Genomic DNA, 24,133 nt, shown 5'->3' on the forward strand with positions numbered 1-24,133 from the left:
TGATTGAGGCACTCTAAGGTTATGTCTACACCAGTGGTGGGCAATCTGCGGCTCACAGGCTGCATACAGCCCATCAGGGTAATCTGCTGGTGGGCCATGAGACAGTTTGTTTACATTGACAATCCGCAGGCACAGCCGCCTGCAGCTCCCAGTGGCCATGGGCGACCGTGCCTGCAGGCGGTCAATGTAAGCAAACTGTCTCGTGGCCTGCCAGGGACACTGGTCTACACTGTGCACCTTACGCAGTGTAGCTGCTCTTTTTTGTCAGTAGATCATCTCCTGCCAACAAAGCACTGTTCACACCAGTGCGATGTTTTTTTTGATACACCTGACCAACAATTTTTTACCAATGAAAGTGCAGTGTAGACATAGCCTTTGTTGATGGGAGAGAGCTCTCCCATCAACTTAGTAACTCCTTCCTCCATGAGAGGCAGTAGCTGTGTTGGTGGGAAAAGCTCTCCCACTGACATAGTGCTGTCTACGCTGGTGTTTGGTCAGTATCATTTACTTCGCTCAGAAGTGTGGATTATTCACAACCTTGAGGGACGCAAATTTCATCGAAATAATCTGTAGTGTAGACAAGATCTGTATGTGTGAAGTGGATTTCCTGGGAAACACCTAGGAAGCAGTGAATGCAAATGCCTCACCTGCAGATGTGCAAAAACAGAGCCTTTTGAAGACAGGCCCTGAGGAGTGGGCCTTTGTCTGCTGACCATCTGTTATATAAAGCCAAGATCAAAGGTTCTAGCTGCATAAAGGAAAGACTGAACTATTCACAGGTGTGCTGCTTCTACTAAGGTTGTTATGAACCTATAAATACGCATACAAAACTCTTTGTGGGATTTGAAGGACTGACTCCTGCCAGAGTCCTTGTTGGACTTGGGGGATGATCTCTAGTAAGTATATTAGTATGAGGAATGCATTTTCTTTTATTGTTTTTAATATGTTTTCTCTGCTGAAATTTCATGTTAAGAATAATTATGCTTGCTTATAAAGAGCTGTGTGGGAACTCATAATGTCTGGCAATTACATTGTTCATAGCCTTTAAAGCGAAAGCCTGTTTAACTGGGAATCTCACAGTGTAGCCTGGGAGCTGTGCAGCCTGGAAAACCCCCAATCAGGAACGACAGAGACGTAGGTGTCTACCCAAGTGAGGTGACAGCTGAGGAGCCAGGTGCCTACAGTGGGCGCTGTTGATGGACCATAGAAGGGGGAACACAGGTGCAGTTTCCCTGAAATTTAACAAGAGCCAACAAGAATCTAAATATAAACTCTGAAATCAGACAGACACAGACAAAAAATATTCCAGAATATATACACATTTCCCATTAACTTGGGACTTCCAGGGACAAGGAGACCATGTACCAACAATTCTGAGACAGAGTTTCACAAAGGAGACTACTGAATGGCTCTGGGATGTAAGAGGGACCTTTATCCTCTTTCAGTTTGTGACTTAGGGCTGAGTTCTTTTAAGTTGTTCTTCTCCTATTGGGAAGATCGGTGTACGCCGATCTTCATAACCAAAACAAGATTAAATATCTGTAAATAAAGGGTGGGAAACATATATATGTGTGTTTACTTAAAAATTATGGAATCAGCTGGTGGGAATCAATGAACTTTATTTACTTAAATTAAACACCATCAGTTTACACCAGATGAGAATCTGGCTCAGTGTTCAGGTTGAACGTGTCACTATCCCCCCCGTTCTGAAAATAAAAAATCATCTGATTTCACATCTCAAGTAATGATGTCACATTGCTTATTAACTTATGGCGAGTAGCAGTCTAGTACCCCATACCTGTAGCTGCCAAGTTGTACTGGTCATATCTAGTCACTAATCTTTTATGAAGGTTCTATTTTCCAGATCTGTGGGATGTGCTCTGTACCATGATACCTCCATGTCCATTTCTGTCTGCTGCAGATACTCTTGTCCCTCTAACTGATTATGATCTAAATATAAGTATGTCAAAATCTGAATTTTTCACATGAGATTTAATCCAGGTTCTGACTATATTGCAGTGTGTCTAACTGCCTACTAAAAACAAAGGAGGGCTCTATGGAAACTTTTATATGATTCTATGGTTGTATATGATTCTATGATTCTTGATTCTATATCTGTAGACTCGGTCCTTGAAATCAATGGGGAATGCTGAAAGTTGAAAATCAGGCTATTTTTTTAGGCATCTAGTTTGATATTATCAAAAACATTAAAAATCAGTGGGATGTGTGTTCCTAAATCATCTAGATGCTTTTAAAAATCTCAGCCTAAATGCCCAACTTTAGCCACATATTTATGAATATCTTGGCCCAAGTATTTTGGCAAAATATTAGTGTCCCATATTTGAACTGCAATGTTTTAGCTAATTAGTCAGCTCTGACAAGCACCCCAAATTCCATGATTCTGGATACCTAAGAGAAACGGTAACCTGAGCCCAAAACATTGCCACATATTTAGAGGATGGCTGTAGACTTGCATTCTGTTGCTTTACTTGGAAAACAATCGATGATGAGTGTTTGAACTCCTGAAAGGAAATTTGGGTTTGACTGTGCAATTTGCAAGGATTCTCTATTAGGATATGTGCAATCAAAAAATCATCAGCTGTAGAGTTATTTATTTATACAGTATCTAAAATGAATTAAGCACCTTAGAGAACAAATAAAAGTTTTAGTCTCTATCCCCTCTTATAGAGCTTGAGTACTTGAGCCCTCCTATGTCCAAATGTAATTTCCTCACCCACAAAATGTTAGGGTACACTTACTCCATAGGCTGGTATGTTTGTACGTCCTGATGACATATACATACATATTAATGACATTAGCTCATTCTCACATGTGTTATTTCTGTCCTAACCAGCGATTTCAGTTCTTTCCTTGTGATGTAGCTATTACGTTTAAAGAGGGTATGAACTTAGGTAGCCCCCTTATACCACCCTGCTTCAACACATCCTTTATCTACCTATGTTAAAGATCACAACCATATTGGGACCTTATGCATTAGCTCATCACCACCTATTACGGGTGAAAGGTCCCGAACCTATGCATGCCAACTTTGCTATCTAGGTGAAAGGTCCCTAACATATGTATGCTAACTTTGCCTTAGCTCAGCATACAGTATGTGGCCTGTAGGTCCCTTGCATTACAATCAAAATTACTCTAATATAAACCTATTATAATTAAGCAAATAATCAAACCCATAAGAAAATAAGAAATCCATAAGAAAAGATATATTGGCAAGCAAACAGGCTAGCCCTATAGACTGCACTCCCCATACTCTTGCCTGACAGTATGATCTGGACAGCCTGTGGGGAAGGGTCAAGGGCAACATGTATGTCCCTTCCTTCACTATCTCATCTCTCTCTCTCTCTCTCTTCTTGGTACAGGTAAGGCTAGGAGAGGACTGAGACGAGGTGGCGAGCAGAGCTATCAGAGACATACACAGAACATACCAAACACCTCTGGATATCGACAGAGCGAGCAGCACTTTCTGATAGACATTTGTTATGGCTTTCCCTAGGAATGAGGGGATGTTTGAAAATAATGCCCTGGTAGTTTTGCCATTGACTTCAGCCGAGCCAGAATTTTACCCCTACTGTTCACTGAGAGGCCCAGTTGACCTAAATTTGGAGAAGGGGTACATCATTTTTTATCTATATTTACAAGAAGTTTGAAGGCCCTTACCAAAAGACCTATGCCTGAGATAAGCAGTCTTAGCAGTTCACCTGTAACAGAGGTTACAATTAAAATACTGTGAAGTAAGCAAGCATTTTGACTTCTGTGGCCCTTAGAATGTGAATAACTGGTCTCATAACCATAGTAAAAACTCTTGGGGACAATTCATAGGCCAAACACCATTACCCTCCACTGATAAGTGTTTCTTTCCTTGATTTCCTGTTGATTGGATATGCAAGACTGCTCAGAAAAGGTTTGCTTGGATCTATTTTTTTTCCAGAAAATGCCCTGACAAGTAAACCTTGTAATTCTTTGCATTTCAGCTTGCTTTAAATCTAGCCATCCCTTCTCTTAGTCAGGAGTGCTTACCATGGTAGCAACTCCAAAAGGTCTAATTTCAATTTGGACTTGATCTGGGGTGTTTAAACATCAGGTAACTTCACCTTTCACAACCAGTCCAATAATCCTAGTGGGAAAAAATGTGGAAAACAAAGAAAAAGAGAAAGCACAACTTAGGACAGTGTTTATTCTAAAGTTTGTTCATGTGTATCCTGTCCTGAAAGAGGGCTATTTTTGAAAGAAAACTGGGCATTTTCAATTTTCAAGTGAAAATCTGAAAAATTAAACATTCCCCCCGCCCCCTCCCAAAAAATGTTGGACTTCTTATTGTGGTTTTCTAATAAAAAATGTGAAAACAGCTAATTTCAAGGAGGTTGAATTTTGCTTTGGACATTGTGTTCTGCACAACACAGCGTATGTGTGTCTGTGAATATTATAAAGTACTTGATAGGAGGGATGGTAGTACATTGCCATGATTTTAAGAAGAGTGCATTAGGCATGTCATCCAAAAGTACTGTTAAAATACCTTCCTACTGTCACACCTCAGTGTATTTTGTTCATTTAACAATTTTAGAACATTCTTTAGAGCTTTAGACATTATATAGGGTTTTTTTTTTTTTTGTATCTTTTTGCCAATGGAGCCAGGTATTATTAGTTAAAATGTACAGAACTTAGAAGGACATTTAAAATATGATTAATGTATTATAAAACCTGTAAAAATTACCTCTATACCTTTTTCTACTTACATAGCTGTATGGTTGTAATGTTAAATGTACAGTGTTTCATGAACTCATTAGAAATGGCTGTTGTACGTCTATACATGCACATCAGAAAGCTCGGAATTTCAGCTTTGTTGCAGCATAAAGGAAACATTTCCAGCTATGATGGAATGCTAGACATTGGTTATTGCTATATTGTTATTGGTCCAGGAGTACATATTGTTAATTTGTGGATCTCAGACCAGTGTGATTTTTCAAATCTGTTTTTTACCTCAACCACATTTGACAGGCAGAGTCTTTTGTTTATTTATTTGTTGTTGGCTTTTTTTGATAATTTTAAAACAAAGAAAATTGGTGGAGGTTTGAAAGTGGTACAGAGGTTTGGAATGTTAGATGCCATGTTGGCAGTCATTAATGGGCAGAGTGCAAGTGAGAGGGATAAAGATGGTACTTGAACTAGGGAAGGAGTAATAGGCAACAAAGCCATTGCTGCTAGTTACTGCTGGTTGAGGGCACTTTGAGGCATGCCATAAACTTTTGTTTTCCAGTTTGAACACTGGTCTAAAGTGTCAGATATATTAAGTTTACTCCAAGGTGCTGCAGCTTATTTCATGGTTTTGTGGCTATTTCCATGTTTGCAAAGCTAAAGGAATATATTCCATGTATATTATGGTTACATCAACTTCCTATATGAACATCAGCTTCATGTGTATAAAGTGTGTGAAAGACTAAGGAAAGAAAGAAAATGCTAGTGTTGGCAGATTCTGACATTAAACTGAAAGCTTATTTCTCTTTTCCGGTGATAAACCTATACAGCAACAAGAATCAAGATAGAGCAGATGATTTATGCAGCTGTTACAGCAGTGCTTCAATCACATTTATTCCTCATTTTACAGCAATTCACATGTGGATAACATTGAGATTTACATGCGGAACTGCCATTTTTTCAGGATTTTTTTTTCAATTTATGAATATCTAATATGAATTGAAGACCTTTCCAAAAATGTAATTATTTTTTTCTGCCAAATGATAGACTAACTGGACAGTATCTTATTACAAACTTGATATATCAGTTCATGTAGTCTTTTTTAACTGCTTTAATTCTTTTTTTTTTTTTCCCTTCTACAAATGTTGGCAACTTCCCTTGCAGGGGTTCTCGGAAAATTAAAAAAAAAAGAAAAATAAAAGGAAAAAACCTTAGTAACAAAGCAGTTAGGATCCCTAATCATTAGAATGAAGTAGTTATAGTGGCATAGTACTGTCTGTTGTATTGAACATTTACAGTGATAAAACACAGAAGATATTTTTGTTAAAATATTATAAACATACTCTCGTCCCTAGTCTGCACACCTTCCTCATGGATATCATTCCATAGAAAACTATAAGGTACTCCTATGAGTATGGCAAGAAGCATTTGACCCCATATATACAAAGCTATGTTGTTTATTGTCTGTCTTTTAAATTATTTTAAAAATGTTTTCAGGACATTTTTGATTACTAGATTCTCAGTCCCTCCATATCTAGGCAATTGTGTATGGTTGTTGGCTATATTCATAGCTGGTGTAAATCAGCATAGCTCCATTGCTTTCAATTAAGTTACACTGGTGTATGTCATCTGATAATGTGGTCCAAGGCCTTTTAGGATAAAAAAAATAAGCAAATATAAACTGGGAGAAATGGAGATGTTGGCTGAACTGCGTCTTCTATTTTCAGTGACCATCACCTTCAGTACAGTTCTAAAAGCAAAAGCTAGTGGCCAAATTTCAAGCTGCTCACCACTGACTCTAGTAACTTATCAAGGATTCTTGAGTTTCACCTGTGATAGAATTATGGGGTTTTGAGGTTAAATTATACTTTCTGAGACAGTAATTTCCATATTGTTTCTCTGTTTCCAGAAAGACTTGAAATAGTAGCTAAGATCATTGATGATATAAATAATATGAAAATTACAACTAACTAGGTGAATACTCAAAGAAGAAACATTTTTTATTGCCAACTGAAAATTGTACAGTGTAACAGGCCTGTGTTATAGGAGGACCAATGTTCCTCTTCCTGATGGACTATTCCATACGGAGTATGCATTTCTGAGCTTTACTAAATATCTGAGTGGTTGGAGTAGTGTTCTATTAAATGGGAACATTGCAGATTTTCATGTGAATGTGCTTCTCATTCTGGTTACCAGAACTAGACCAATTCACTCATTGAATTAGGCCTCACAACAGGCAGTGAGGCAAAAAAATATTATTCCCATTTTACAGATGGGGAAATAAAAAGATAAAGTGCCTCAGCCAAATCTCTTTATAGCCAAATAATTCAATGGTCTTTGAATTAGGCCTAAGTGACTTAACCAAGGCTTCACAGGAAGGCTGTAGAAAAACAGAGAATAGATATAGGTCTCAACTCTCAGTCCGGTACTATAACACAAAGACAACATTGCCTCTCCTTTTGTTATTGCCATGTTTATCCTAATTATTGAACAGAACTCAATGCCTTCACAAGAAGATACAGCTGCACTCAGACACTGGCGGGTGGATGGTCTTTAATGATCAAGTTAAAGCTATTTGAAGAGTTTGATGCTGACAAAAACTGGCAAAAGACAACAAGAAACCCAGACAACAACAACATACCAATGCAATGTTCTAATAATTGTCATTGTTATAACAAAACCATTTTAATGAGTCCTGAAATCTATTCCTGGCAACATTGTAGTCAAAAAAGTTGCTGAAACTGTTTAACATCATGGCTTGGAAATTGGACTATAAAAAGATTAGGTTTATGGAAGAATTTGCAAACAGATGTTTTGGTATTCAAGCACATAATGTACAGAAAGTTTAAAGTATTCAGTACCCCCTCCAAGAAAGTGCCTCATATTCACAAAGATAGTTTTTATGGTCAAACAAAATCAGGTGTTGGATATAAAACTCATTTTTCATACATGAGAATCAGCCATCTCTCCGTAGCCCTCCATCAAAGATTAAATGAGACTGGGTTTCAGCAACAGAGTCTCCCTTCCCCCACAATACTACTCCCTGTGGAGAAGTTAAAGGGAAAGGAAACTCCATGAACTTTCATTGACAAAGTTTCTCCTACATTGTTTCAGTGGGGTACCCCCTCCTTTACAGTAGAATCTGGGTCCACCCTAAACCCTATAGATTCCCCAGGATCCTCAGGAGGCCAGAGCCAACTGAGCAGCCATGTCCATCATTTCCTGCAGTCCTTGGTTCCCTGGTAACACAGTTTCACTATCAAGGATTCCTCTAGATGGGGGATCAGCAAGGATCACAGTTGCCTGGGATCACTCTTAAATGGAAGGTTCCCCACCATGGAGGCAGGGGTGCTCTAACAGTTTTTATAGTGGGGGTGGTGAGAGCCATGGAACCAAATTGTAAACCCTATACATAATGGAATATACTTCAAGCAGCACCCCTAGTTCCAACACCTATGCATGGAGGGAAAGGTAATGCAGCACTAGTCCCTGCTTCCTGTGAAAAGCACACAGGGAAGAGCTGGATCCTGTAGTGGAAACCAGTCATGTTGCCCCCTTCCCAGTCAGAAAAGTGGAGAGCTAGTTCCTATATGCATGGATGCAAGAAGGGTTGGCTTTGCTATATGTAGATTACTTCTGAGACATTTTCATGCACACATTCTCACCAAAAGGGAAAGACAATATAAACAATATAGGATGGGATATGGACACTCAGCAAAATCTGAAAGTCCACATTATGGGCTCCACATCTTCCAAACACTGGCACAACATTCTGAAGAACTCTGACTAAAACTACATTTGCTTACATGAGCAGGAGTGAAATTGGCCCATTGTGTCTCTCTCTCTCTCTTAGGCACTTATTTGACCCATCCATCACCTTAGTATCTGAACTCCTCACAAGCTTTAAAATATTTATCCTCACAACACTTCTGAGAGGTAGGTAAGCAGTATGATGCCCCATTTTACAGATAAGAAACTGATGCACAGAGATGCTAAGAGTAGCTCTACCTGCTTTCATATTCTTATAAAGTGTAGTGTTTGGGGATTTTTAAAATTTGTTTATTTTATTCCTGGTATGTGTAGTATTTGTTTTATGAAATTTCCAATACAAAAGATAAAATATAAATAAATCTCACATAAAATATAAATGAAGCTTTTGTGCTCAGGTTTCTCCCTAGTTAACTAACACTAAAATAAATTGGACAGAGTTAAACTGTTATATTACTTATACTGAGTTAGATACAGAAAGTGCCATGCACCATTTATGGTACTATATGAGCTCCTTCATAACATATCTAAGTTTTTCCTGTGAAGCCCCTCTTGGTTTGAATTCCTGAATGACTAAATTTACTTACTCTTTAAACTGACAGATTTTGCAATGTGTTATCTAGTACTTTCCCCATAGTTTAATTTAAGGAATAGCTCATTAAAATTTGAAGGGTTTAGTTCTCTTGAGTGCTATGTGGATTGAATTTATCTTAGGTAGTTTGAGGAAAACTAGAAAATAATAAATACATCTCAAAACTCGCCTACAAGTGCTTTTCAGAGTGCATGAGCAATGTTTTCCTCATTTGCTGTCACGGTTGTTATTTCTTATGTTCCGATGAACCATAATAAAACAACAAGTAAGTTTGGACCACAGATGCTGAGAGAAGGAAAAAGGAACACATTTCTCATGATATTTGTTATTGTAGAGATGATTGACTGAATGCATGAGGTTACATGAGCTATATGCCTCTGCCTATAATATTTCCACCTGTTTCCCTACCCCCCCCCCACAACTTCAACACATAATAAAACATGCACGTAGTTCAATATAACAAAGGATACAGACTTCATCATTGGCAGAGAGAGATTCTAGTGTAATTATCTGCTTCATTTTAACAACACTAAGTTATTTCCTTTTTTAAAAAAGAAATCTATGTTTTGTCATTACTAAGTTTAACATTTCCCCCCCCCCCAAGAGTTTTTATGGTTTAAACTCCTATTGATTTCCATAAACTTCTAATGCTCATTAGAAAAACATTGCAGGTGTCATGTTAATATTAGCCTATAATTTAAAATATTTTATTTTCTATTTTTTTCTAGAACATTTTATTCCTAAAAGGACCTCCCTTGATTGAGTACCTACATTTTTTTTTTAATCATGTAATTTACCACTAAGCATGATTTTAAAAAGATTTGCCTTGGGCAAATTGGCAGTCAAGTGAAGACAGAAATGATCTGTACTACATCTCAAATAGCATTGAATCGATGCTGAATAACTGTCTGTTCTGATATAATGATCATTTTGCAGGGCTTAAAAACTCTGTAACTGAAGCCCTACACAATGGCTCAGTAGTCTCACTTACAAATCTTGCTTCCCTAGTAACACTGTTATTCACATTTCCAGGGCTGCTGGAGAAGAAAGGGGTGGAAGGGATATTTGTGTTTAAAAGCCAGAAAAAGGAGTTAGAAAATCTGGTTGCTGCTCAGCCAGCATCCTGCAAAGTTTATGAGCAGAATAAGCTGGGCACTGTCTACTATAGATGCTAAGTCTGCCAGTGTGATTTATTCCTGTAGCGGACACTACTGTGCACGCTGGTTTGAGCACCAATACCCTGGAGCCAAATGGAATTCTAGGCACCAGTACTGTAAATGCTGCTTTGAGTTCCATACCCAAATAGGCGAAAGGAGATTTTAGGTAGTTGGCAAAAATGGAATAAATTAAAAAAAAATCCTTCTGAAATACTTTAGACTAAATTTAAAATAGCAAGCTGACTGTCCCCCAGCATCTAAAGTAATCTATATATTATAGCACTGACTAACCACTGGATAACAAATGGCCATCTTTGATGTTAGGTACTGTATGCCTTTGTTTCTGTGAAGATTGACAGCTCCCTCTGCTGTTTCTCATTGTAAGGTGCTAGGAAGAAAGTCTCACCCTTTGTGTAATTTTCCTGCATGCACTGCTGGACTCTCACAGTTTGTCAATTAATGGCCATCAAGCTGGCATGCTTTCAAACACTGTGTGGAATTCAGATGCCTGATGGCACCATCAGGACACCTGCTTAGAAGACTGATCCACTTCAAAACAGAGCTTGATACTGTTATTAAAGCAATGCATGAAACTCAAACCCTTTCTTTGAAGCTTTCTATTTCTGTGTCTACCCGTCTGGTCTGTTTACAACAGATGCAGGCTTATGAAAGCACTACTGCCTGGCAATATCTTGTGACTTCAGGATCTGATTTTACAGTGTTGCATACATATTGTTCCATAAAGACTATACACTTCTGCCCATCACTCTATTCATACGCAGAAACACATTCTCTCTCTTGCTATACATTTCACATAATCTATTCTGTATTTTTTATTCAAACATTTACTAGTGCATGTAGCTAATTAAGAAGAGACCCTGTTTCTTTCCCTCTTAATTTTCTAGATTTTTTTTTTCTAATTCTTTATGATACAATGATCTAAAATAAAAAACTCCTGATGTCTGAATACAAGCAAAAAGGAGAGTGACTTTCATATACTCTCAGAAATATAGGATTTGAAGGGACATGAGAGGTCATCTAGCCCAACCCCCTGCACTGAAGCAGGACCAAGTATACTTAGAAGAAAAGGAGAAACTCTATTTCTATTGTCCTTCTGACAAATGTTACATAGCTGGTTTGAACGGACAGTAAATTGTATATTAGACTGTAAGCTCTTCAGGGCAGGGATTTTATATGTGGGTTTGTACAGCATGCAGTACAAAGGAACACAATGCTTTGGGCACTAACCTTTTCTCTCTCTCTCTCTCTCTCTCTCTCTAAAAATATATATAGTGAAGATTAATTATTGAAATTCAGTAGCAATAGATAGTTAAGGAGCATTAAACTGGGAAAAGCTAGAATCATTGGAACCACAGGTTTACATCCCAGCAGGGTCAACTCAAACTTTCATCTTTCCCAGACAGAAAAATTAAGCACTGGGTATCCGATCCTTTATATGACAGCTTAAAATCCAAGGTCCTGTCCACTATAAGTGGATATTAAAGACGCTAGGGCAACTCCTCATAAGAACAGGAATTTGTCCAAGGGTCCGTGGCCAAAATTTGCCCCTCCTTCGCACTGTTCTATGCAAGTTGGTCATTGCCCTCTGTCTCAGAAAGGGGAATGCCTTGCAATGGCTCTGTATGAACCATATAGAAAGTCTAAGGCTCTGGGTGATTATTTAGGATGAAAGGCATAAAATAAATGTAAAGTATAATATACCTAGGAAATAGTTTGAAGATACTGCCTTCTTGCCTCAATGTCTTACTGAACCAGCTCCACCCATGCCGATACTATGTCTGAAATCCAGACCTATTACCCACTAAATCATTGTCCAAAGCCACTTAGTGTGGCAGCTGAACAGTTATAGGTCACACAAACATTTTCTCATTAGGTTTTCCTTCTCTGAGATGTAACCCCTAGCTTAGCATGTTGAGATCCAATAACTCCACACTTCCATTTCAACCATAGTCGCCTACACTCAAATCACACCATATGACAGAAATGCACCTGCTAGCTCCCCAGAGGGTTAAGACACTACACTAGTTTTCTAGCTGTGACCCACTTCAAAGAGCTTCACCATAACAACTAAATGCTAAGTATCTTCAAGATTTATCTGCTAACCCTAGAGATTATTGCTTTTGAAGGATATTTATGGGCAAGCTCTGTAATATAGTACTTAATACAGCTATTTTTTTCCAAGCAGAACTACTCTTTTTCAGGCAGGGACTCTCATCCTCACTGCCGCTCAGTAATGCTCTATCAGAAACCTCAAGCTAGCTCTCACCTCTAGCACAATCGTCCCCTCCCACTCTTTGATCAGAGAAAGCTTCAAACCTCCGTTATTTGCACTTTCAAAAGTAGAGAGATTATTTTTCTCATTAAAACCAGACCAAGGCTTGTTTTAATGAAAATAGAATTTATTTTGCTTTGCCAATGCCTCTGAATTGTATCAGCCTATCAACTAGGTCTGACACTTGGGCGACAGATTTATCTTTATAAATAGTTTCAATTGGTTTCTGCAGATTTTTTTTTTTAAAACTACATTAACTAACAGTAGTTGCAGCTGCATTCCCAGAAGAACAATTAGCTGCCTTGTGCTGCAGCAGGGATTGAGAGTTTCATGAAACATTACCTTCAATGCTTTGTCTCTGTATCAATATACCAATGTACATGGACAGTCGCTCATATAACCTCCTTCTGTACTGGTGGTGTTGAATACATTTCTTTTCATATGTCAATGTTTTGTAGACATTACACACAGAGAACTATAGTGTATAAAAAACTGTGTTTTGGCTTACTGCGGAACCAGTTCCTGATCCAATTAAAATAACACATAACATATCCAGGGAAGCTGATCAGAAACTATGTCAGGAATATGTACTGTGAATATGACTTTCTGGATCACTGTCTTCTCTAAATTTTAATTGATAATGTAATAAATGGCTGCTATGGTATTATGCCTTGTACTAGATTTTACTATTCATTTGCTATGTCTGTGGTATAGTGATCTTGAGCTGTCTATCTCCTTGAAATGAAAGGAAGACATGCACAGATCTCTCGCTCTGTATCTCCCATGAATACAAATTTTACACCACATGACAATTTTGCAAAGTTTTTTTTATTATATCCTCCTGAGATCACACGTAATAAATTATAAGTTTCCATTAGACTAGACAAGATGTGAAGTAGTGCTGCTACTTATCTATTTTATATAAATGATACTGAGGGGCCCTAAACCATAAGAGTGTCAGGATTACATCTGTCAGGTACATCTTTATTCCTATACCCCAAAAGGTATCATTCTGTTATGAACTGCCTAGTTGAATGCCTGGTTTTGCTTACTGTGCTTTTGTGATATTAATGTAGGTTTTCATACAATCTATGACTCCCCTTTCCCCCTTTCAAAATTACAATTGGTTATTCCAAACAATCTAATTTTTCTCTTTGTATGCTTATCATATCATGTAGTCAAATTAGCTTGAACGGTTTACTTACAGTTAATAAGGTAATGAATAGTAATTTTTCAAGTAAGCACTGTTTTCAATCCCTTTCTCCTCAGAAGTATATGCATGAAGTACCGAATCTGCTCATGTTGTTTTTTCTCTTCAGCCCTTAGTTTAACATTATTGCTGTGTCACTATTACATGATAATCCTTATTTTTATTACACATTATGACTCCAATCAAGCCTTAGGGTCAGGATAAACAACCCATTAATCATGCTCTTACCAGATCCTGACAAATCCTCTGTAATTTGGATCTGCTTCAGTTATACTTGTTTTGTAAACGATAGATAGCCAATTACACATGCATAATCCTACAACCCTTTGCAGCTCTTTATTATTATAAATTTATTTGAAATCATGTTGCATTTGAGAGCTCCAACAGAGACAGAATGTAAAAGTGAATGGGGATGCTTGAACTGACATAGCACTAATGTTTGAGTTCTCATATAATTTTCTTCTAATTTAAAAGTGTAAAGTTAACTAATGTGACAGCTAAAGGAATGCAAGCCCCTTCTTCTGCTCTCAAATTCTGGAGATCTTTTCTACTCCCTATCTTATCTTCATGATAACCCTCTGTGTGTGGATATCTTCCCATTCCAACTAGAAGCGTATGTATGTGCCACACCTCCAAACATACTTCCCCCTCCCCTTGCCCCTTCAATCAAACCCTTCAGAAAAATATGTGGGCCTGGGATGGGTGTGATGTATTACAGCATCATTGCCCATCCTACTCCCACGTGTCCATGCTGAAGCTGGATAAAGCTATATTAGGGCCCTCAGGATCTGCTCCACAACTAATGCTGTGTCTCAGGGGGATCAAGACAATGGCAGCAAGGTTCCTATAGGAGAAGTGCTTCCTGGAAGAGGAGGACCATCTCAGCAAGATAGTTCCTTGCTTCAAAGGGGGTCCTTCCCCATGAATTCCTGCCCTCTTAGAGCTGGGAGGCGATGTGGCCTCTCCCACCTAGATGGGACAGTGCAGAGGACACTCCTCAGAGGGAATCTTAAAGTTCTACCAGTCAAAGTCATAGTCCCCATAGTCAGGAGAACACAAACACTGTTCTCTCTGTGTGTGCCTGTGGGCATCATTTCCCTCAGACAGGGTGGAGAGAGGCAGGGAGAAAGCATTGGTCCACACCCTCTTTCTTCACCAGCCAGTGGTTGGACCAGGGTCAATGGGGATAGAAAGCTGCACTATCTAGCACACACCCTATGCACTGGGATGCTTGGGAAGGACTTATACAATCCTTCATTGGAGCCTCCTCTCGAATGCAGCTCTTTATCACCCACAAGCAACATCACTGCCCAAATGACATGATTTATTTGCTAGAGGTTTTCATCTAAACAAAAAGTTTGTGTGGAGGCTATGATAGGTAATACTCACTAGTTTCACCACAGGAAAGAATTGTGGAATTTATTGGATATGCTGAGTTAAAATGAATTTCTCTCTAGCAAAAGTTACAAAGGGAAATTGTTTTGCCTTAAATTCCCTACAGCAATATAGTACGTTTCCAGTGGGCAATGATGTTTATATTACTTCAGAAAGGCAAAACAAGTCTGGTTTACTTTACCAAATATTCCTTTTTTCTCACTGATGGGATACAATTTTGTACCAAATACAGTCTAACTCACAAACCAGGACCAGCTGCTGGGATGAAAGTGGGAGGGAGGGAGAGTGTGGGGTGTCATATGGTATTTCCTGATTTTCTCCTTTTGGATCTGATCAAATGTCCATTGAAATCAATGAAAATCTTTCCATTGACTCCAGTGGGCTTTGTATCAGGTCCTTTATTTCTTCTCTACATCAAAGGGCCCTGCAGAATAGCAACCTCCCACAAATCCCTGAGGAAAGATAGAATGGTTCTCTCAGGAACACACTGATGATGCTTCATAAGTTGGCCAGAAAAGTTCAGTCATTAGTGACATGTGATATAACCACTTCACCACTTTCTGGTGTACCATGTAAGAGGCTGTCACAGCTTCTTCCCATATTAAAACATTCTCCTGTTCTTCTAAAATTGCTGACCCTGATGTGAAAGCGCTTGGAGATTCCTCTCAAATCTAGCAAAAGAAAAAAAATCAGTAATTTGCAGTAATACCTTACTGTTTATGCATTCATTACGTATTGCATAATGTATTGATACAAATAAGGTCTCAGTGTGGGGCCTAGATCCCAGAACAACACTACTGCACCTTTTAGATCTGTGTTTGTTACTTTGGAAGTGGGAGTGGCTTTCAAAATCTCTACAATTAAGCAGCTTGGGTCTATCTCTACTGAAGTTTGCAGTTAGATTTTGCATGTTAAAAAAAAAAAAGACAGAATCTCACTTTAACTATTAAAAGTAAAAAATTTCAAACTGAAAAATGTTAGTTCCTCTTTGAGGTTGGAGGCATCCCACTGTACACAAAGGCAACTGTCACCAGCTACTGGTGACAGTTGAATACACCCAGGCGGGGAAATATATGAAGGATTTTTGCCTACAGCTGCTGATAAAATTTAACAGGGCTTATCTTGCAGTTAAGGCACTGGACTGGAATTAGGATTAAACTCCCCCATTTCCTACAGGCTTCCTGTGTGATCTTGGGCAAGTGATGCAAGGGTTGATTTATAAAGGTATACAGGCATTGCTCTGCTCAACGTGGAAAGGCCTACGTGATTTAGACAGCTAATTCCCATTTTCCAAAAGCTATTTAGGCAGTTAGAAGCCTAAGTCCCATTGACTTTCTCTGACTGGGACATTCAAAGGGGCCTAAGGCTTTCAATAGTGTATGAAACTCCCAGTTATGTGCTTCCTTTATCCATTTGAAAATGGGGATAACACTCCCTTTCTCCCATTCTTTGCTGTGTCTATTTAAAATGTAATATCTTTGGGGCAGGGTCTGTCTCTCATCACTGTGATTGTACAGGGCTGAGCAAAATGTGGCCTCAATACTGTTGGGGCCTATAGGGACTACTGTAATACTAATACTGATAACAAAAAACTCCCAGCCCTTACCAATATCATCTGGATATCATCAAGTTGCTCTCAAGTGTCTATAGAAGAGCTCTTCCACAGAAATAACTCCAGTAACTGCTTTTTTCCAGAATATTGAAACATTAAAGAGCACAGGTGAAAACTCAGAAAGGAATTTCTGAATTACCTGAGAGCAAACAGCTATTAGCCAGATGGGATGTTTCCCCATATAAACTGATTTCTAGAGAAAGGGAACATTCTGTCTCAGGGAAGAGCTAGAAAGAGGTGGTCATTTTATAAAGAGACACAAACTGTCCCAGAGAGGGTTACACAGTCATGGATTCCAAGAGTATAATTGATTGCTAACAACTCCAACTGCATTGTTTATTTTCCATTTTGTAATTAAGGTAATAGAATAGCTTCACCAGACTTTCTAGTAAGATTATAGTTAGATGGTTAACATCTTTTAAGTTCTGTAAAATTAATTACAATACCACCTAGTGGCTCCAATGAGACCAGGACCCCATTGTGCCAGGTACTGTACAAGGAGAGAGACATGGCCAGAAGTAGGTAATATTGGTGTGACAGCCTGGTTATCAGGCATAGGCAAAATAGGGATTCGCTTCAGTCTCCTGCCCCAAAGGGTACTGCTAGGAACACAGACGAACAGGGACTATATGTGAGAGCAATGTATGCTGAAGGTAATAGCACTCTCACAACATGTTAATCCTATATTAATCCAAAATACATATGAATTATTATCCTGTCTTGCTAAGGGGCCGGTGAGATTTTGCTCAAGCATTATATGGTAGGATTAAAATGAGAGTCGAAGGTGAAAGACTTCTGTTTACATTAGAGAATCAAAAATGATATCAGGAAACTGGAGCTGATGAGTGACTGAGATAATTTTACACATCAGCAAATGCTGCGTAACAGTTTAAAAAAAATCAGAAGGCTTTCCTCCATTTTTACTTAGTTTATTCTCAGGAATTTTCCTCCTGATTCTTCCATGATGCGTCTGATGAAGTGGGTATTCACCCACGAAAGCTTATGCTCCAATACATCTGTTAATCTTAAAGGTGCCACAGGACTCTCTGTTGCTTTTTCCGTGATACAGAAGAGATCAGATAGGTTTCCTAACTATGAGATTTGCCACTCAGGCTATAAACTTTTGACATTATATTTCTTTCTTTTATGTCTTTTCCTTTACTCATTATGGGATATAATTGCATCATTTATCACAACCATTTTTTTTTCTTCATATTTAAGCCATATAATTCCCTGTTCAGTTTTTGGAAGAGCATACTAATTTCTGTTTCTATGTCAAATTGGAATTTTAAACACCTTTTGTAACTTTCATTACATTATTGTCTATGGGTGCATCTATGCTTCTATGAATGGCTGCAGATGGCCCAGGTCAGCCGCCTTGGGCTTGCGGGACTTGGGCTCTGGAACTATATAATTGCAATGTAGATGTTTGGGCCTGGGCTGGAGACCTTGAAAGGGAGGAGTGTCTCAAAGCCTTGGCTCCAGCCTTAGCCTGAATGTCTACACTACAATTTTTAGCCCCATAGCCTGGGCCCAAGTCTTGGGCTCTGAGACTTGGCGCTGCATGTTTTTTATTGCAGTGTAGAAATACCCTATGATTTCTTGATTTGTAAACATTATTACCTACCGTCATGTCATAGGAACCTACAGAAATAACAACTTGGAAGGATAAATGTTTTCTAAGAGGAGTTCATGAATGATGAACTCGAGTGGCGTTTGTTCTTCCATTTCTGTGTATTACTCCTACGGCTTAGTCATCAATTTGTGTGTTCTTTAGAGGGAAAAAGATTTGCATTGAAAGAAAAGAGCAGTTACAGTTACAACTGAGGTAACTGATATTATGTAATGAAATACAAATTGAGGGATTTTACTGGCTTTAACATGTACTGGAAGCGGATACTTTGAGCTGAATCCTTTGCAAATGTAACTTTAATGAAATTAATCAGAGAATTTGTCCATTAAAATACATGCTTTAAAATCGGGATGGATTAAGCTGCAAAATTTAGATACAGATCTGGATTCTGAACACCCCACCATTCAGAGCAGCTAGATTAAGCAGTGTTCAGATCTTGGTTTGGGCTTCATCTCTACATTTAAAATGGTTTAAATAAATAAATAAATAAAAATTTGGAATAATCATGTATACATTGGACAGAGGGACTAAGAGAAAAATAATGTTTAAAAACCTTTAGAATGTTCACCACTACCATCACCAGCAAAATAATCATGATATTCTGAGCCAGCCAAGGGTGTAATCACCCTCCATTCCCATTAACTTCAGTGAGAGTTAAAGTAGTGCATAGGAGGAAGTTTACAGTTATTCCCCTCACCAGTATTATTTGCTTTGAACAGAGATGACAAAAAACAAAAGCAGCAACAAGCCTCCACGCAGGTTCTTCCACCTGCAGGAAGTCCCAGCGGAGGCACCATTGTGTTCAGCCTTATGGCTGGAAAAGCAATTCCTTCTTTTACCCTTGGTCTCCCTGTCCTGCTTTCAGCACACTATTATTATAGTGTCCTGCCTGTACTTTCACCTGGAAGATCTCTCAGCTTCAGGTCATGGGTCAAAAAGAAATGTGAACCATTGTTTTCTTTGCAGAAATGTGGGTGCCCAGCAAAGGACAATACTGCACAGAATGGACTCTCCCCTGCTCTGCCCACTCTTGCCCCTCAGAATTCAGGCATTTCCTCTGCACAGAATCCCAGCAGAGGGGTGTGGTGATGTGAAGCTGCTACTTCCCCGACTTCCATGAAGACAGAGGAATGCACATGTAGTGGGCTCCCTCTGTGCATGGATCATTGGGGGACAATTTAGTCATAAAATAATTTTCTATTAGCTCTATTTGAATTATTAACTGTAAGATCATATTGATTATTAACAATCACCAGGTCTGGAAAAAGTTTATATTGCTGTTATGATTATGTGGCCAAACTACTCAAAAAAGTTGGCACCTAGTAGTTCATGGACAACTGCAGTAGAGCTTACAGTAAACAGATTGATGGAGAGATATGAAAAAAAAAGCTGACAAATATTGTATTTATAGTCAGCATCCTGCAGGACAAGTAACAAAAATTCAAATAAGAACTGAAATTAAAGAGTGATGAAGCACAGGCAGTAAAGTAGCTAGAGTAATGTAGAGAAATTCAAAATTCAAATGCAAAAAATAAAAAACCTATTCCAAACAGGGAGATCAGAAAAAGGGAGAGGAGAGAAGAGAAGATCAAATAGGGTGCATAGGTACATTGCAAAAATATATAATATCAGTTTTCAGAGTAGCAGCCGTGTTAGTCTGTATCCGCAAAAAGAACAGGAGTACTTGTGGCACCTTAGAGACTAACAAATTTATTAGAGCATAAGCTTTCGTGGGCTACAGCCCACTTCTTTGGACTGTAGCCCACGAAAGCTTATACTCTAATAAATTTGTTAGTCTCTAAGGTGCCACAAGTACTCCTCTTCTTTTTGATAATATCAGTTGATTTTCACACAAAGGAATGCAATTTTGAATAACACCAAATTCTGCACTATGCCCTCAAATTATGCTTGAAGACTACAGTACTAGTAAGATGACAGCTTTCAAATGTTTTCACAGAAATTTACACAAGAAATCTACACACCATACTTCAAGTTGTGTCTGTTCAATTAGTTACCTGTAAAGTGGGAAACAATTCTAAAGAGAAACTGGAAACAGTGTTAATGAGATTCAAATCATACAGATATGACGGACTGCAGATAAAAGGCAAACGCCAGGATCTCTGCATTTTAATCAGCCAGATCACAGTTTTGATGAACATGCCAAAGGGACTGTTTTGTGCTCTGCTTCCACAGTGAGTGAAAGGAAACAAAATGAGCTGTTTTATACTGCACAGTGAGTGACAGATGATGCACCCTTTGGGATTAACATTAGAACAATGGAGATGATGATACTTACCTACCTTGTCAAGTGCTTCAAGAGCACTACCTGGAAAGCCATATAAGTGCAAATTATTAATAACAATCATTATTATTAACTCATTTAAATCCAAGAGTAATTTTTTATTCAATTGATACTTTAAATCCATCCACATTTTAGTTATTGGGTCATCTACGTGGCTAACTGACTGTAAAGTCAAATATGGATGAAAAATATATGGGATTTTTTACCATCACTGAAAATCCCCTGTATCAATCTTTTCCTGTAGCCCATAAACCCATGCATAACAAAGGATTTGGCTTTTTACATCTAGAAGAAAAATTATTCTCTTATCACACATGCCAAATTTTATGTGAAAAGGAGGGGTTCATTTTGTTTTTAATATTAAACATTTAATTAAATATTTGTTTAAGAGTTAAAGGATTAAAAACTGATAGATATCAATAAACAATGGGGAATCATAATCCAATGGTAGTGTTTCTAGTGGAGTCCCCGACAGGGATCAGTTTTTGGCCAAATGCTAGTCAATATTTTTACCAACGATCTGGAAGAAATACAAAATAATTGTGATAGAGTTTGCAGATGATGCACAGATTGATGGAACGGTAAATATTGCTAAAAACAGACCACTTATACATATTGATCTGGATTGCATGTTAAACTGGGAGTCATACAGTTTAGGGTAACAACTCCTCATGGGTCACCAAGTGCACCTGCTTTAGGCTCCTAGCCTCTCAGGCGTCTACTCCCTTGGTTAAAAACAACGAAGAGTCCAGTGGCACCTTAAAGACTAACAGATTTATTTGGGCATAAGCTTTTGTGGGTAAAAAACCACTTCTTCAGATGCATGGAGTGAAAATTACAGATACAAGCATAAATATACTGGCACGTGAAGAGAAGGGAGTTACCTTACAAGTGGAGAACCAGTGATGACAAGGCCAATTCAGTCAGGGTGGATGTGGTCCACTCCCAATAATTGATGAGGAGCTGTCAATACCAAGAGAGTGAAAATTGCTTTTGTAGTGAGCCTGCCACTCCCAGTCCCTATTCGAGCCCAACTTAATGGTGTTACGTTTGCAAATGAATTGTATCTCTGCAGTTTCTCTTTGAAGTCTGTTTTTGAAGGGTTTTTTTTGTTGCAGGATGGCTACTTTTAAATCTGTTATTGAATGTCCAGGAAGATTGAAGTGTTCTCCTACTGGCTTTTGTATGTTACCATTCCTGAGGTCTGATTTGTGTCCATTTATTCTTTTACCTAAAGACTGTCTGGTTTGGCCAATGTACATGGCGGAGGGGCATTGCTGGCACATGATGGCATATATCACATTAGTAGATGTGCAGGTGAATGAGCCCCTGACGGTGTGGCTGATATGGTTGGGTCCTATGATGGTGTCGCTAGAGTAGATATGGGTACAGAGTAGGCAATGGGGTTTGGTACAGTGATTGGTTCCTGGTTAGTGTTTCTGTGGTGTGGTGTGTAGTTGCTGGTGAGTATTTGATTCAGGTTGGGGGTGCTGTCTGCATCCCCAAGGTCTGTGAGAATGAGGGGTCTGGCCTGCATCCCAAGGTCTGTGAGAATGAGGGGTCATTTTCCAAGATAGGTTGTAGGTCATTGATGATGTACTGGAGAGGTTTTACCTGGGGGCTGTACGTGATGGCCAGTGGTGTTCTGTTATTTTCCTTTTTGGGCCTGTCCTGTAGTAGGTGGCTTCTGGGTACCCGTCTCGCTCTGTCAATCTGTTTCCTCACTTCCACAGGTGGGTTTTGTGGTTTTTAAGAATGTTTGATAAAGATCTTGTAGGTGTTTGTCTCTGTCTGAGGGATTGGAGCAAATACGGATGTATCTTAGGGCTTGTCTGCAGAGAATGGATCGTGTGATGTGTCCTGGATGGAAGCTGGAGGCATGTAGGTAAGAATAGCTGTCAGTAGGTTTCTGATATAGGGTGGAGTTTATGTGACGATCACTTATTTGCATGGTAGTGTCCAGGAAGTGGATCTTTTGTGTGGACTGGTCCAGGCTGAGGTTGACGGTGGGGTGGAAATAGTTGAAATCCAGGTGGAATTCTTCAAGGGCTTCCTTCCCGTGGGTCCATATGATGAAGGTGTCATCAATGTAGCACAAGTAGAGGAGGGGTGGTAGGGGACGAGAGCTGAGGAAGCATTGTTCTAAGTCAGCCATAAAAATGTTGGCATATGTGGGGCCATGCGGGTATCCATAGCAATGCCGCTGACTTGAAGGTATAAGTTGTCTCCAAATCTGAAATGGTTGTGGGTGAGGACAAAGTAACAAAGCTCAGCCATCAGGTGTACTGTGGCCTCATCAGGGATACTATTCCTGACAGCTTGTAATCCATCCTTGTGTGGAATATTGGTATAAAGAGCTTCTACATCCATGGTGGCCAGGCTGATGTTTTCAGGAAGATCAGCAATGCATTGTAGTTTCCTCAGAAAGTCATGGTGTCTCGAAGATAGCTAGGAGTGCTGCTGGTAGCGTAGGGTCTGAGGAGAGAGTCCAAATAGCCAGATAATCCTGCTGTAAGGGTGCCAATGCCTGAGATGATGGGGCGTCCAGGATTTCCAGGTTTATGGATCTTGGGTAGCAGATAGAATACTCCTGGTCAGGGCTCCAGGGCTGTGTTGGTGTAGATTTGTTGTAGCAGGGAGTTTGTTGAGCATATGGTGTAGTTTCTTTTGGTACTCCTCAGTGGGATCAGAGGATAGTGGCCTGTAGAATGTGGTGTTGGAGAGTTGCCTGGCAGCCTCCTGTTCATAAGCCGACCTCTTCATGATTACTACAGCACCTCCTTTATCAGCCTCTTTGATTATAAGGTCAGAGTTGTTTCTGAGGCTGTGGATGGTGTTGCTATAAAAGCAATTTTCACTCTCTTGGTATTGACACCTCCTCCTCAATTATTGGGAGTGGACCACATCCACCCTGATTGAATTGGCTTTCTCATCACTGGTTCTCCACTTGTAAAGTAACTACCTTCTCTTCATGTGCCAGTATATTTATGCTTGTATCTGTAATTTTCACTCCATGCATCTGAAGAAGTGGTTTTTTACCCACAAAAGCTTATGTCCAAATAAATCTGTTAGTCTTTAAGGTGCCACCGCACTCCTCGTTGCTTTTGTAGATACAAACTAACATGACTACCACTTGGATACTCCCTTGGTTGGAGACCTGAGAGTCTCTCCCTCCTGACCTGGAATAAAAATTAATATACACATGCCACAATATTACCAGAGGTCACCCATCTGTTTTATGGGTCCTCAGTAGGCCAAAGTCCTTCCAGCCCATCCCAGGAATGCCAGGAATGATTGGGGCCCATCTGGGACAGAAAGTTCTGTCCATATACTGGATCAGAAAGAAGGCCCTGAGTCAGTTTAAATTCAGGCTATTTATCCAAAAATTCTTTCTTTGACTGTTGGTCTCTGGAGAATGTAGTTTGAACTGATGTCTGTAAGCCTCCCTAGGAGGTGGT

The sequence above is a fragment of the Terrapene carolina genome, unplaced genomic scaffold (assembly GCF_002925995.2).
Source record: "Terrapene carolina triunguis isolate 2854851 unplaced genomic scaffold, T_m_triunguis-2.0 Scaffold113, whole genome shotgun sequence".
NCBI lineage: Eukaryota > Metazoa > Chordata > Testudines > Emydidae > Terrapene > Terrapene triunguis.